This window comes from Grampus griseus (assembly GCF_964374135.1).
Source record: "Grampus griseus genome assembly, chromosome: 5".
NCBI classification, from domain to species: Eukaryota; Metazoa; Chordata; class Mammalia; order Artiodactyla; family Delphinidae; genus Grampus; species Grampus griseus.
Genome location: NC_138998.1, coordinates 108,113,886 through 108,131,953, shown reverse-complemented (window position 1 = coordinate 108,131,953; position 18,068 = coordinate 108,113,886).

Below are 18,068 nucleotides of genomic sequence, written 5' to 3'. Positions count from 1 at the left end.
CTTTCATTTATTATATTAAGATGCAGAAACACAAAAATAATCATTTATTCAAGATTTTATTTAAACAATAGAAATCATGCAGCTATTACAAAATGTGTTTATTATACATTGGCCTTTAAAAGAAAATACCTTCCAAAGTCGCTAAAATGAATATTCATTTTCCCTTTTAGACCATGCAAAGGGTCAATTATTAATTATACTATGGTTCAGCATGTATTATTTTGATATATTGATGAGACAAAAAAAATCTTAAACTGTAGAAGGATGACTGATATTAGCATATATATCTAACTTTATATATGATAAATAAATTGGATAAGTTTGTTGGGGAAAGTCAAACAGCAATTTAAATGATTTTTGCTACAAACAAGTGCTCAATTTATTAAATGATATTTTGTGAGGTATCATTAACATTGAATAAAATGCATTATTTTTAAATTGTACCAGTTGATGAGTTTTGACATATGTGATGAAACCATCATCACAATCAATAGAGGGAACTTATCTTCACCCCCAGAAGTTTGCTCTTGCCCTTTGTAATCACTCCCATCTCCCCTGTTCCTGTCTCCAAACAAGAATTGATCTGCAGGCTTCCCTGGTGATGCAGAGGTTGAGAATCTGCCTGCCATGCAGGGGGCACTGGTTCGAGCTCTGGTCCAGGAAGATCCCACATGCCACAGAGCAACTAAGCCCGTGCACCACAACTACTGAGCCTGCGCTCTAGAGCCCGCGAGCCACAACTACTGAAGCCCGTGCGCCTAGAGCTTGTGCTTTGAAACAAGAGAAGCCACCACAATGAGAAGTCCATGCACCACAGCAAAGAGTAGCCCCTGCTCATCGCAGCTAGAGAAAGCCCGTGCACAGCAACGAAGACCCAACCCAGCCAAAAATAAAGTAAAAAAAAAAAAAATTGATCTGCTCTGTCATTATAGGTTAATTTGCATTTTTGTGTATTCATATTAATGAAATCAAACCAAATGAACTTTTTTTGGACTGGCTTCTATACTCAACATAATTCCTTTATGATCTTTCCATGTCGTTGCATGTAGCTGGTTAATTTACATTACAGAGTAGTACTCCATCACATGGATTTACCAAACATTATTTTTCAGTCACCCATTGATGGACATTTAAGTTGTTTCCAGCTCTGGCTATCACAATGAAGTTACTATAGACATTTGTGTACAACTCTGTGAGAACATATATACTCTTTTTCCTTGAGTAAATACTCAGGAGTAGAACGGATCTCTTGTATGGTAGGTATATGTATAATTTTTAAGAAACTGCCAAACTGTTTTTCAAGTTTGTGCCAGTAAACATTCCCACTAAGTGCATGACAGTTCCAATTCTTCCACATCCTTGCAAATTCTAGATATCTTCAATCTTCACTTTTAGTCGTTTTAATAGACGTCCAAATATATATCATTTGTGGGGTAATTTTTCATTTCCCTAATAACTAGTGATATGGAGCATCTTTTCATGATATTATGTCATCCATATATATTCTTAGTAAAGTATCTGTTTAAATAATTTCTAATATTTATATATTTTGTTTTCTTATTAACAAGTTTGGATAAAAAATACTGGATAAAATTTTTAATCAGACACATGTTTTGTGAATATTTTCACCCATTTCATGGCTTGTCTTTTATTAATAGGATCTTCTGAAGAACAAAATTTTTAAATTTTGATTAAATGGTATGTTCCTTATCCTTGTATGTAAGAAATAGGTCACACAGAACCTAATATCCAAAGGTTTTCACTTATTTTTTTTCCTAGATGTTTTATAGTTTTAGGTTTCATTTTTAGCTCTACCATCCATTTTAGTTAGTTTTTGTATATTTGTATTAGGATACCCAATTGTTCTTGCAATATTTGTTGAAAATAATTATTTTTTCTCCACTAAATTACCTTTGTACTTTTGTCAAAAATTGTCTAAAACTGGTAAAAACTGAATAAGGTCTGTGTTCTAATTAACAGTACTGAATCAATGTCAATTTTGTGGTTATGATTGTACTACAGTTGTGTAAGATGTCACCATTGTGGGGAGCTAGGTGAAGGATTCGAGGTACTCTATTTTTTACTTATTTATTTATTTAATTAATTTATTTTTGTCTGCGTTGGGTCTTCGTTGCTGCATGCGGGCTTTCTCTAGTGTGGTGAGCGGGGGGCTGCTCTTCGTTGAAGTGTGCAGGCTTCTCATTGTGGTGGCTTCTATTGTTGTGGAGCAGAGGCTCTAGGTGTGTGGGCTTCAGTAGCTATTGCTCACAGGCTCTAGAGCACAGGCTCAGTAGTTGTGGCACATGGGCTTAGTTGCTCCATGGCATGTGGGATCTTCCTGGACCAGGGCTCAAACCCATGTCCCCTGCATCGGCAGGCAGACTCTCAACCACTGCTCCACCAGGGAAGCCCCGAGGTACTCTATTTTTGCAATTTATTATAAGTTCATAATAAAGTCTAAATGAAAGATTAAAAATTTTGTCCGTATATTTTTGATATACATCTAGATTCTCTGTTCCACTGGTGAATTTATTTTCTCTTCATGCCAATACTGCACAATCTCATGTGCAGTTTTATAAGAAAACAAAATGAAATACAATTAACCCTCCAACTTTGTTCTTTTTCAGTTTTTTTTGTTGTTGTTATTCTGTTTTTGAATTTTAGAATCAATCAGATTTTCTATTTCCACAAAGAGTGTACTGGAATTTTGATTGGGATATACATGAATCTATAGACCATTTTAAGGAGGAATTGAAATCCTAACAACTTTGATTATACCCAGTATATATCTCCTTTTATCTATGTCTTCTTCTCTCAGTAATATTTCATAGTTTTCATAGTACAGATCCTAAACACCTTTAGTCTTGATTTCTCACAAATTATTTTATATTTTATATGCTATTATTAAAAGATTTTTATTCAGTTTTTGACAACTTATTGAAATATGCTAATAAACATTTGATTATTTTATGTTGGTCTAGTATACTGCATCCACGCTAAATTCAGTTCTAGAGCTTTTTTGTATATTCCATTGATGACATCTCCTGTGAATAAGGCAATTTTCTTCTTACTTTCAAATATGTGTGCTTTTACTTATTCTCTTGATTTATCGCACTGGTTAATATCGGCAATAAAGTTTGGATATGCGTGATGAGAGCAGTGATGTTTATTTTGTTATAGAACTTAGAAAGTCTTCATTAATTATAAAATATGACATTCTCTTATTATTTCATACATTTTTTTTTTTTTTAGGTTAAAGAAGTTCCTTCCTTCTATACCTATGAATGACTGCATATGAGTAGTTTTTATTTAAGAGTTGATCTTTTTTGAGCAGTTTTAGGTTCAGAACAAAACTGAGGGCAAGGTGCAGATATTTCCCATATAGACCCTGCTCCCATGTATGCATAGCTTCCCCTATTATCAACATCCCCCACCAGAGAGGTACACTTGTTACAATTGATTAACCTACATTGACACATCATAATCAACTGAAGTCCATAGTCTACATTAGGGTTCACTCTAGGTGCTGTAAATTCTATAGGTTTGAACTACTGTATGATCACATGTATCCGTCACTATAGTATAACAAAGACTACTTTCAATGTCCTGAAAATCCTGTGTTCCACCTGTTCATCCCACCTTTCTCCAACCTGTGACAACCACTGATCTTTGTTACTTTCTCCATTGTTTTACCTTTTCCAAAATGTCATATAGTTGGAATCATACAGTATGTAGCCTTTTCAGATTGGCTTCTTTCACATAACAATATGAATTTCAGGTTTCTCTATGTCTTTATGACTTGATAGTTCATCTCTTTTTAACTCTGAATAGTGTTCCATTATCTGGACATACCACAGTGTATTTAACCATTAACCTACAGAAAAAATCTTGGTTGCTTCTGAGTTTGGCCAATTATGAGTAAAGCTATTATAAACAATTTTGTGCTAGTTTTTGTATGGACATAAGCTTTCAGCTGCTGGGTAAATACCAAGGTGTGTGATAACTGGACTATATGGTAAGATTATGTTTAGTTTTGTAAGAAAGTGTCAAACTGTCTTCCAAGGAGGCTGTGCCATTTTGCATTATCACCAGCAATAAATGAGAGTTTCTGTTTTATCCACACCCTCATCAACATTTGATGTTGTCAGAGTTTGGGATCTTGACCATTCTAGCAGGTGTGTAGTGGTCCTCATCTTTGTTTAAATTTGCATTTCCCTGAAGGCATAAAATGTAGAAAAAAAATTAATATGCTTATTTTCCATTTGTATATCTTCTTTGGTGAAGTGTCTATTCAAGTCTTTTGCCTATTTTTAATCCAGATATTTTCATATTTTTGAGTTTTAAGAGTTCTTTGTGTATTTTGGGTAATTAGTCCTTTATCATATATATCTTTCTCTCATTCTACTGTTTATCTTTTCATTCTCTTGACATTATCTTTCTCAAGCAGAAGTTTTTTATTTTTAATAAAGTCCAGATTATCAATTATTTCTTTCATGGAATATGCCTTTTTTTGTTGTATCTAAAAAGCCATTGTCATAACCAAGATCATCTAGGTTTTTTCCTATGTTATCTTGTAGGAGTTCTATAGTTAGTTTTACATTTAGTGTTTTCATTCATTTTGAGTTAATTTTTATGAAGGGTTTAAGATATGTGTCTAGATACACTTTTTTGCCTGTGGATATCCAGTTGTTATAGCAACACTTGTTGGAAACACATTTGCTCCATTGTATTGCCTTTGCTCCTATATCAAACATCAGTTGACTATGTTTATGCAGCTCTATTCCTGGACTCTATTTTGTTCCGTTGGTCTATTTGTCTATTACCTCTCCAATGCCACACTATCTTGATAACTGTAGCTTTACAGTCCTGAAGTCAGTTAGTGTCTCTCCTACAAAGTTGCTCATCTCCTTCAATATTATCTTTGCTATACTGAGTATTTTGTCATTCCATATAAACTTCAGAAAATAATTTATATAGATATCCATAAAATAACTTGCTGGGATTTTGATTAGCATTGCATTGAATCTATAGATCAACATGGGTAGAACTGACATCTTGACAATACTGAATCTTCCTATCCATGAATATGGAATGTCACTCCATTTATTTAGTTCTTTGATTTTGTTCATTGGAGTTTGTTGTCCTTATAGAGATCTGTACATAATTGATTTTGTTTGTTAACTTTGTGTCTTTCAACCTTGCTATAATTGTTTATTAGTTCCAAGGGTGTTTAGGTCAATTCTTTCTGATTTTCTACATAGACGTCTGCGAGCAAAGATAGTTTTATTTATTCCTTTCCAATCTATATACCTTTTATTTCTTTCTTTTGCCTGATTACATTAGTTAGTACTTCCATAAATTGTTGAAAAGCAGTGTTGAAAGAATATATCCTTGCCTTGCTCTTGATCTTAGTGGGAAAGCTTCCAGTTTCTCACAATTAAGTATGAGGATAGCTGTGGGTTTTTTTTTTTTTGTAATCTATGTTATCAAATTTATGGGCATAGAATTGTTCAAACTGTTCCTGTATTATCCTTTTAATGCCCAGGGATCTGTAATGATGACCTCCCATTTTCTGATATTAACAACTGATATCCTCTTTTTTTCTTAACTGAGCTAGAGGCTTATCAATTTTATTTATCTTTTCAAAAATATACTTAAGTTAAAAAGATATAAAATCAATATATACACTCGTTTAATATTCTTGATAGTTGATTTTAGTATCTGTGTCACTTCTGGGATGATTTCAATTGATTAATTTCTTTTTGCCTTATGACATCACATTTTCCTGCTTCTTTGCATTCTGAATATTATTTAATTGATTGCTTGATATGATGGTTACTTTTATGGTTCAAATTAGTTAGGCAACAGTGTCAAGGTATTTGGACATATATTATTTTGGATGCCTCTGTGAAGGTGTTTCTTTGGATGAGATTAACATTTAAATTAGTGGACTTTAAGTAAGGTGGATTACCCTATATAATATGGATGAGTCCCATCCAGTCAGTTGAAGACCTTAGTATAACAAAAACTGATCTCCCTCAAGCAAGAAGGAGTTCTGTCAGGAAAATGCCTCTGATTCCAGTTAAAACTCTTTCCTGGGATTCTAGGCTGGCAGATTTTGGACTTACCAAGCCCTTCTACAATGACTTTAGCCAATTCCTTAAAATCTCTCAATACATAGATAAATAGATAAATAGACAGACAGATATATACACATTCTGTTCTGTTTCTCAGGAGAACCCTAACTGATACACCAGACATTGTGCATTTTACTCTTTTTGTGCTGGATATTTTGTAGTCCTACACCTATTATTGAGTTTTGTTCTGGAATGTAGTTACACTTAATTATTTCTTGCTTTTAGCAGTTGTTAGATAGGACAAGAAGAGAACTTAATCTAGAGTTAATTACCCCCCTCCCAACTGAGGCAAAACCATTCTGGGTAGTTTTCCCAGTATCCTGTGAATTTTGAAGGCTTCTTTTGTGAGTGTCAGGTACTGTTCCTTTTTATCCTTTTGGATAGTTCTTTCCATGTGTCTTAGTCAGTCTGGCTGCAATGACAAAGTACCAGAGAGTGGGTGGCTTATTAAAACAAACAAACAACAACAAAAAACCCAGAAATTTGTTTCTCATAGTTCTGGAGGCTAGAAGTGTGAAACCAGGTGTCAGCATGGTCAGGTTCTCGTAAGAGCTCTCTTTGATTTTGCAGATTGCAGACTTATTCTTGTATCTTCACATGGCAGAAAGAGAGTAAGCTAGTTGTCTGGTCTTTTCTTATAAGGGCATTCATCCCATGCATGAGGACACTACCATCATGATCTAATTATGTTTCAAAGGCTCCTCTTCATAATACCACCAAGTTGGGGATTAAATGTCAATATATTCATTTTAAAGGGCCATAAATATTCAGCCCATAATATTCTGCCCCTAGCCACCAAAATTCATGTCCCTCTTATATAAAAATTACATTTATCCAGCCCAACATCCCCCAAAATCTTGACTCATTCCAGCACTAACTCTAAAATCTAAAGTCTCATCAAAATATAATCTAAATTAGACATGGGCGAATCTCAAGGTATGATTCATCTGGAGGCAGAATTTCTCCCCAGCTGTCAACTTGTAAAACAAAACAAGTTATATGTTTCCAAAATACATTGATGGGATAGGAACAGGTTAGACATTTCCATTCCAAAGGAAGAAAAAGGGAAGAAGAAAATGATGGTGGCTCCCAAATAAGTCCAAATCCTAGGAAGGCAAGAGATCTTAAGTATTGATAATAAACTCTTTGGCCCCCAGTTCTGCCCTTCAGGCCCACTAGGGTAGTGGTCCTACTGCTACAGAAGAGCAGGAGAGGTTCCTGTCCCCAGACCTCTGCTGGGTAGAGATCAAGCCCCCATGCCTTGGGGTAGATATTGACTGCCCTATTAAAAATGAAGCAATGGCCCCCACTTTTGAAATTGAGGAAGCAGCCCTGATAATCTTTGAATTATCTTAGGAGATCATTCTTCCATTATATTAAAAACTACAGTACATTCACAACCAAATAGCCCCATGGTCCCATCCTGTAAATGTATGAAGTCTGACAACGTTTCTTAATTCTGTCTTGTCTCTCATCTTCAGTTCAAACTGTAGTTCTCTTGTTGGGGTAGTTGATTAAGTCCAGAGTTCATAAGCATACTAATATCCTTATCAAGTGGTTGCTTAGCCATACCCTTAGTATTCTCTTCTGAACATGCTTCCTCATTTTTTGCAATATGGATAGGCTGAGAATTTTCCAAATTTAAGTTCTAGTTCCTTTTTGCTTAATAATTCAGTCTTCCAGTCATTTCCCTCTTCTTGTGTTTTACTATAAGAAGTAAGGTGGACCAAAATGTTGATTCAGTAATTTTCTCCTCCCCTGAATGTCTAATTATGTTGCTTGCAAGTTTTACCTTCCACTCAATACTAGAACAGGAACACAGTTTAGCCAATTTCTTAGCTACTTTATAGCAAGGGTTGCCTTTTCTTTATTGTGCAATAGCAGTTCCTCATTTCTGCCTGAGACTTCATCAAAGTAAACTTTACTGTCTGTATTTCTACCAACATTCTGTACATTATTTATATATTCTCTAAGAAAACAAAGGTTTCTTTACATTTCTGAGACCTCATCAGATTTGCCTTTAAAAATCCCTTTATGACAATCTTGGCTTTTTCTAGAGTGTTTTTCAATACTTTTCCAACCTCTTCCCACTACCTAGTTCCAAAACTGCTTCCACATTTTTAGTGGAAGTGCTTTGCACTGATGTAGTGTTTTACATCAACACCCTATTTCTCAGTACCAATTTCTGTCTTAGTTTGGACTGTAATAGCAAATTACCATAGACTGAGTGGCTTAAACAATAAATATTTATTTCTCACAGTTCTGAAGGCTCGAAGTCCAAAATCAGTGTGCTGGAATGGTATGATTTTGGTGAGTGCCCTCTTCCAGTTTGTAGACTGCAGACTTCTTATAGTCTTACATGGAAAAAAAGGAGCAAGCTAGCTCTCTGGCCTCTTCTTATAAGTGCACTAATCCCTTTTGTGAGGGCTCTATCCTCATGACTCAATTACCTCCCAAAGGCACCTAATACTGTCACACTGGGGACTAAATTTCAAAATCAATATTTTGGAGACAAATATTCATAATTACATGTTTTTAGGTAGTTTTATTATATGCAATATGATGATCAATAGTCTACCGAATACTCAAGAAATACATTCTGCTGAGTATCTGCAGATTTCTGGGTTTCTTTCTCTGTATCACTTTTAATAATTGGTACTATATCCTGCAACTCTATCTACTTTGGTTTGCTAAACTCTTAACTCTGTCTCTTCAAATATTGTGATTTCTGGGTTCTGCTTAGATTCCTTCTCCTGGTGTCATTTCTAAACCTCTCCCAAAACAGAAAGCAATATTAGAGCCCACCTCACCTCTTTCTAGTATCAAAGGGTTTAATGTCTTCTATTGTTTGATGTCCATTGTCTTGAAAACCATTGAATTACATATTTTTGCATTTTGTTTTTTAATTTTAATTAATTAATTTTTATTATTATTATTTTTTGTGGTACGCGGGCCTCTCACTGTTGTGGCCTCTCCCATTGCGGAGCACAGGCTCTGGACGTGCAGGCTCAGTGGCCATGGCTCACGGGCCTAGCCGTTCCGCGGCATGTGGAATCCTCCCGGACCAGGGCACGAACCCGTTTCCCCTGCATCAGCAGGTGGACTCTCAACCACTGCGCCACCAGGGAAGCCCAATTTATTTTTTTATACAGCGGGTTCTTATTAGTTATCCATTTTATACATATTAGTGTATATATGTCAATCCCAATCTCCCAATTCACACCACACTCCCCACCACCACTTTCCCCCCTTGTTGTCCATATGTTTGTTCTCTACATTGGTGTCTCTATTTCTGCCCTGCAAACCGGTTCATCTATACCATTTTTCTAGGTTCCACATATATGCATTAATATACGATATTTGTTTTACTCTTTCTGACTTACTTCACTCTGTATGACAGTCTCTAGATCTATCCACATCTCTACAAATGACCCAATTTCATTCCTTTTTATGGCTGAGTAGTATTCCATTGTATATATGTACCACATCTTTATCCATTTTTTGTTAATGGGCATTTAGGTTGCTTCCATGACCTGGCTATTGTAAATAGTGCTGCAATGAACATCAGGGTGCATGTGTCTTTTTGAATTATAGTTTTCTCTGGGTATATGCCCAGTAGTGGGATTGGTGAGTCATATGGTAATTCTATTTTTCATTTTTTAAGGAACCTACATACTGTTCTCCATAGTGGCTGTATCAATTTACATTCCCACCAACATTGCAAGAGGGTTCCCTTTTTCTCCACACCCTCTCCAGCATTTGTTGTTTGTAGATTTTCTGATGATGCCCATTCTAACTGGTGTGAGTTGATACCTCATTGTAGTTTTGATTTGCATTTCTCTAATGATTAGTGATGTTGAGCAGATTTTCATGTACTTCTTGGCCATATTTCTGCCCATTTTATTGTTTATGTTTTTGTTATAGGAAGAAGTGTTAATATAACCCCTGTTACTCTATTTTTATTGGAATCAGAAATCTATTTAATAGTATTTTTTTAATTTTAAGAATTAAAGTAAATAATAAGGGAAGAAAGACAAGGAAATATGTTATTTGCCACAGTCATATATCTTCTTATGGGCTAGTAGGTTGAGAATCATGCTTCTGAGATGTGAAATATTTTGGTTACCACTAAAGTTAAGAAAGGCAAAAGGCATAACTAGAACTAATTTGAAGAAAGCCAAGACCGTTATAAGACTAAATTTCTGAACTTTAAAGATAGTGTAGTAAGTCAAAGGGTGAAATTGTAAACAGTGTGAAGCAGTGGCTTTAGTCATTTAAGCAGCGTGGTATCCTGAAGACTGTCTTGTCATGCTGGAAGGTCAGGTTCAGAAGTCTCACTAGTGAGGTGTCTCCCCACAGAGAGGGGAAAAAAAGAGTGGCAGAAGTTTTCTGCATACTGTGAAGGTGACTTTATTCTCAGTGTGAGAGCAGGGTGGTCACAGCTCTCTAGGCTGAACTTGCTGTAGGCCCATCTATAATGCCTATGCAGGGAGCAGAAAGGTCAGTTTGGCTCTAACCTTTTATTCCCCCCTCATGAGCCAGCAGCATAAGTCTAGCTTCTTTTCCAAAAGAAAGGCTGAAGGACAGGGGACACCAAAAGCCTATCCAGGATTGGAACATAATTTTTACGTAAGGAAAATAAAACCATGACACAATTCTAAACAGTGGCATGAAATGTGAGAGGAAAGGGGAAATGGAAATGAAGTAGAATGCAAGCACAAAAAACTTGTAGAAAAAGGGTCATATTTTTAAGAGTTTATAATATTGGAGCCAATTCCTCTTGGTTACTGCCTTTAAAACATGTTAAAGGTGAGGTTCATGATTTTTTTTTCTGTCAGTTTTACAGTTTACGTATTGTGAATATGTTGCCAAATACTATTAGTATGACACCGATTAATGTTTATGCAATCCATATACATGTTAATGACATTGGATGGCTTTCTCTTTGAAGGAGTCTTAGGTATTTATCCGTGTTTAAAATAAGTTTTGATCATTTTTCCCTTTACTTCAGAGATTATATATAAATATATAGATACAGATTTATATAGATATTAATATGTAGATAGGTATATAAATATATATGTGTATTAAAATAAATTAGAAATATGTTGACATCTTTCACTTTTTTACACTCTGCTTATAAACTATCGATACTTTGCAATTGGTGATGACTTTTACTGTTCAAAAACCTTTAATAGTTTAACCTTGCCTACGTTCTTCCATTCCTTAAGCTTGTTTTACCTACTTAAATATTTGATCTTGTTCATAAATTAAAGTTTAACTTTTCTGCAGTTTAAATTACAAGAGTGCTTTCACTGGTGTATGGTGACATTTATGTGTCAGCCATCTTGGAACCATATTGGAACAGCTGTTTTGGGATCATTCTCTTATAAGCTTCTTAACACTGTTAACTATGGCATCCTGAATTTATACTAGTCTTGCTTTGTTTCCCTGTTATGTATTAAGATTTATTTTTATTCTAGTTGCCTGATAATTATACTCAAGTTTTTCACTTGAAATTTATTTTCCCATATATAGTGAGTATTTTTGGAACATGTTTTAACCAATGACTTTTATTTAGTCACTGAAATTATACACCAATATATCATTGGCACATGATCTTCAATTTATATAACAAGCATAAATCTTGGTCTAAAAGTATTTAACTAATAAACTAAAAATGAATATGAGTATGCTTCATTTGAAAAGCCTTAAAAATGAACCTTGAGAATTCACAGTCTGATGTGTAACTTGTTTTTTTTGGCCTGTGTTTGAAATAATTTTAATTATGTTTATATATATAGTGGTTGTCAGGTCAGTTGATTTTCTCCTTTTGATATAATAATAAGAAGAAGATGCTGTTAGGACTTTATTAAATAAACATTTAAGTGGAGCACAGGGTGTCTGATGGTGAAACACAGTTCAGCAAACAGATCAAAAGAGAAATTGAAATAGAGAAGTTTGTTATTCTCAGTTCTTAAGTTCTGGAAGAATTAAAGACGCACCTTGAGGGGGACACATGGCAAGGTCAAGGCAGAATGCAGACAGAGAAAGGACTTGGGGCACAAGTCTTTATTAGTGACCATAGATGGGGAGGAGGCATTGGGGTTCTGTGGCTATGGCCTGATTGGTCAATTTAAACCAAAAGAGTGGAGTTTTAGTAAATCCCACAAGGGTCACATAGGGCATATGGGTGCTAGGAGGCAAGAGAGACTGTTGACAAAAAGGCTGTGGAATGAAGTATCTCAGGGACAGATCTTTGCTTGTATCTAGGGTATGAGCTTGCATGACAGGGCAAATGTCAATTTAAGATCCCTGCAAGCCCATTGGTTAAACAAAATGGACACAAGGATCCAATTCCAAGAAGCAGCTTAGCTAAACACTCAGCAATCTCATGCAATGGGATTTTAAAACAGAGTGAGATAAAGGAGGGATCCAAGGCTTTGGGATCACTAGATTCTTCAGCTGTCAAGATTACCTGTGCGACCTCTGATAGGTTCTTTACCATTTCTAAAGCTTTACATAATTGTGTTCAAAGTGCTTAGCACAAAGTTATAAGGTAATGGGATTTTTATGGTTCCTTTATGTAAATTTATAACATTAGATCCTCTTTATCTTCCTTCACTTGATTTGTTTTCCTCCAGATCACAGTAGTCCTGGAGAGTTTAGGTTTTCCCTAAGGTGACCTAGCCAGTTTAGGTTAGCAATCCAAGCTAAATGTTGGTGGTACCCAAAACAGCATGAAAACCTAATCTAAATTAACTGAGCACATGGCTAATTTCTACAGATTGGATTAATATTAAAATTACTTTTTGGTCACTTAGTATGTTTTCACAATTAGATAGAGAAGCCTTTCTTTTTTCCTGTTGTACTAGTTTAGTCCTTGTTAATTTAAATCACTTATGAATTAATTTTGATTCTTTGAGAAATGTAAAATAATTAGTTGGCAAATAGATTTAATTTGCCTTGTGAATTTAAAGTTTATCTATAAATGTGAAAAATGTGTTTCTATAAGATAACTTTTTATATATTATATTAAACAATATAAAAGTGCTGTTATTTGATTATTTTGGAAAAGATCAAAAATGGTAATTTAATGTTTAAATATAATCAAAGATAATTATTCTACAAACATATAGCTTATTGCAAAAGGAACACATGGTCATGGTAAATTTTAAAAGGGGATATTGCTTTCAGAATTATGGATAAAACATTTTATTCTAGTTGTATTAGAAAAAAATAATATTCTGGCATATCAGACATAATTTAAAATATTTGGCTTTGTTACCTTGCTGCATAAATTGGCATTATTTAAATATATGTTCGTTTTTTAAAAAACACTTTTTTCTTGGAAAGCTCTTGACGCTCAATGGCATAACATCTCCAAGTTTCAGGCTGTCAGACAGTCACATTGGCACTGTCAGGCAAAAGGCTAATGAGTCTGAGATGGTCTAAAATAAGGACTAAAACATTTGGGAGGCCTGGGAGATAGCATTAAATAAATGGGAAATAATCAGCTCTAGAGCAGTTGATTAGGAAAGAGGGCACATTTTACTTGCAAATAGGACACAGTTGGCAGGTTAACCTGAGCAGGTCTCAGTGCTATTGAAATCTCATAATGGTGCTTTGTGAACACTAGCTCTTAAGCTTTGACATTTTATAATTGAGTTATGTGGTTTATTGTTTCCCTTTCGGGCGATGGGCTATTTAAGCAGAGGAAAACTTTAAAAATGACTAAAGTGCTTTCAGTCCATTAATATAAACAAGTTATCCTAAAATAAAATCAGCAAATAACATTTAGTTTTCTCTTTTCCAGTCTGTACCATGTCTACAAAATTGCAGTTGTTTTTTTTTTTTCTTTTCTTTCATTTAACAGTCTGGGAAATAGTAGTTTGAAAAATTATTACCATTGGAAATCCCTCTTCAATTCCTCCTAAATATCAGAGCTTGAACAGAATTGCAGTAGGTTGCACTAAACTATTTCTGTTATGACCTTATATTTTGAAATTTTAAAAATGCTGTATATGTTTGTGGAAAAAAAAATAAATGTATCTGGATGAGTAGAAGAAAAGTTCTTATTCTTATGTCATATAAAACTGACTCCTTAAAATTTGAGGAAAATTATTTAACATTTATTTTCTTATATGTAAAATGAGTGTTCCAATTTCCTGCCAATGAGAAAAATTATATAATCAAAGAATCACAATTTAAAAATTCAAATATTCTTATATAGCCAAATTGAGATATGACATTATTTTAGGATTTCCTTTGATATGTTATGAGTAAAGTAACTTGGAAATAACTTGTGTCAGTTCCACACCTGTAATTATGTGGAATTATGTTAATTAGACTAACTAAAACGTGTTGAATGCTAATGATTAATGATAAGAAAGAAAAGATCATAAAAAGTCTAATAGGATTCAAATCTGATCTAGATTGAATATTTTTACACAAAATGAATATTTTTACACAAAATGAAAGGAGTTATGCCAATAAATGGAACAATTAAATGCTAATAAAAACAGCAATAAGGTTAAGTGTAATGATCAAGGTTTAGATTCCACTGGAAATTTCAAGTCATTGATATCTCTCCATTAGAGAAGAGGAAGTAATACTATAATATATTGTCCTTCAACTATTCACTTTATAGTTTTCATATATATGTTAGCCTCATTTGTTCTTAATGAGAAATCTGTGGTAATGTTGATTAAACCAGAAACCATACCTCAAAAATGAGACACCAAATCCCCATGGTGCACAGTGATGGAATTGGAATTATGGGTTAGATGTTCTAAATTAGTAATGGAGATTCAACTGAAGTAAATGATAACAATATCATTTCTATACAATAATGATCTAAACAAAATGATAGTCTAGATATGATTATAAGATCTAATCCAGATATTGATCCTCTACCTTTTCAGAGATCAAATTTCTATTGTCTCTTTGGAAAAGAGGGGAGTTATCTCAATTCTAGGCTGCAGCTTTTTCTCTCTGGGACTCTGTTTCTTCTGAATACCCACTCACTTTGTAGTTCCTCTGCCCAGTCACTTTACTTGGCCTAAATGCCACCAGCTGATTTTTTTTCTTTGTGTATATGTCTAGGACGAAGACAATTATGCTTTTCACTGGAGAGTAAATTACTTAAAAATTGAAGCACAGCCTTATTGTTCTTAAAAACTTAGGGTAGTTTTCTGGTGGAAAAATAATGCTTTCTTTCCTTGTCCAGATGAAAATATTTGCTATTTACATATTATTTTTTTCCTGTATCTCGACCTCTGTTACCATTTATTAATAAGTGACCATTAAGAATTTATTGTGTGGTTTTTATGCCCAAACAAGAGAACTAAATGATTAAAAACATGTAGTCATATGAAACATAAACTACTCGATGAAATTGCTTAGGTATGAAATCTCTACATTCTTGAGCAAAAAGGGAAAATATACTAAATATATATCTATATCCTATTCTTTATTAGATACTCTAATGGCAAGTTCGTTTATCATCTTTCATCCAAATTTTTGAAACAGTACATACAAAATTGTTGTCCTTTTTTCTTAATTTTAGAATCTAGACAAGACTCAACTTGATCACTTTTATTGATAATTGACCTCAAAAATTATTTAATAATTTTTTGTTAAGGAAAATATAAAATAAGAAAAATCCTTGACCAAACATAGTCATAGTCCTATTCATAACTGTACATTTGTATGTAACTCAACAATGGAAAGTAAAGATGTTTTAAAATTTATTAATATTAGAATTGTCATTCCTAGAGTAAGGTATATAACAGTAAATTATATAATGTTTTCCCTTCATATAAAATTAATTAAATTAGATGTATATGTAAATCTATAGATTTTCCTTGAAGATGAGAAGGTATTTTTTAAAAGTACATAAAGTATCACAAATGAGAAAAATGCATATTAGGGGAGTTACCAAATTAAACACAGGTTAATCAACTAATCAATACTGATTTATCCTCAGTTATGTACAAGTTATTATTGTAAATGCTACATTAAATAGTTAATGTATAAAATTAGAGGAGGCCTGATTATTTTTCTTACAAAGCTAATAAACCAGTTGTGCTTTACCTGACATGACTTCAAAATACTTGGAGAGATGATCCCACACAAATTGCTTTCTGAGTAATAATAATGCAGTGGCAAAAAAAGCACAGCTACAGAATGATGTAGACTAAATTCACAATCAGTACAGGAGTGAAGAATACACTGTATAATTGATAATGAAGAACTCTCTGGAAGCCCTGAGCTTGGATTTGATTTTGAAGGAAGGATCTGCCAATAGATCATCTAACTTTGCAGCATAGTTTCACATGAGGAAAATTCTAAGATACAAATGAGAAAATAGTTGAAGAAAGAATGTACTTCTTTCCATATGCTGATTTACCAAAATGAAAATTAGAATACATCTATAAATGTATATTATATCTGTGATATTTTAATCTGGCATATAAGTTATTTCTAGGCACTTAAATGGTTCCTACTCTCTACTATATATTTTCAAAATCAATTATGGGAGAAGATGAATTAAAACAAGACCTCCCAAATATTCATCTAATAATATCACACAGCAATTCTTGCCAGACCTCAGTGTTTCTACGTAGAAACAAGCCAAAGCTATTGAGGCACATAGTATTCAAGTATGTGCTTTCTATTAAAATGCCAACATAAACCGAACATGAACAAAGTGAATATAAGAAATATTCCAAGTGATGCTGTGAAATATCCAGTGACTTCTAGGCAGAAAAATTTAGTCAGCAAGCATTGCCAGTGAAGTGACATAGAAAAATGGGCAGTGTACATTGAGAGACTGCCTACATCTATAGCCATAAATAATAGAACAAAACCACTACTCATAACCAGGAAGGGTAAGTTGGCAGATTACACACTTATAATTTCATTCACCTTAATGTGCTGAAGTTAAATAAATGGTAATTTTAAGCATGTATGACTATTAAAAGCACATATATTCCTTAATTTATTTCCCTTATAAGATTGGATAACATTTAAAATTGATCATTCATGAAACTGTAAAAATCTTTTTGAAAAAAAATCCTTCCAGAATGAGTTTAATTTTTCAAAATATCAGATTAAAAAATGTCTCATTTCTCTGAAAAACTAAACAGTGATATACATAATCGTAATATTGCTAAATTAATTTCAGTATTTAAATACTATGAATCATTCTCATTGAAATTTCAAGAAAAAATTTCATCTCTTTTATATCAAATAGAAAAGTAAAATTTAGCATCATGAATTTTCTCAGGCTTTTGCTTCGACACATGCTTTTTGTAACTTCTTTCAAATTCTAATAAATCATGACAATTTTGTGTGATACAAGGTAAACATGAATCTCTTTGTCTCAATATTATATGGATTTTAATAGGTATAGATTAAAGTCACATAAGCTAGATATTCTATAAACATCTTCCTATTATAAATATGGATTTCATTTCAGAGGGCCCCCTAATGTATTTCAGAACAATTAAGGAAAACATTATATAGTGACTTGCAAGCCTCTTCAATTAAGATAACTACAATACATATCTCTAGAAGATATGTTCTAACAAATTAAAACATCAATAGAATCTGACATTCATTAATTAAAATCTTTCAGTAGTTAAGCACCATAACTTCACTCAGTGGAACATAGCACCTTAGATTCTGATTTTCTATCACCATAAATTTGAACAATATTATTTGAAAGTCGACTATTTTGTATATAATTTGTTAGTCAAAAGAAACATTAGATGATAAAACTCCACAAATGACAAATGATTGTAATCTTAATTGGAGTACTTTCTAAAGTTATTTTTAAGTTTGTCAAACATATTGAAACCCAGAAAAGTAAAGTGATTTGTCAAAGATACAAAAACACACATGCTACTTATATTTTTCCATATGAGT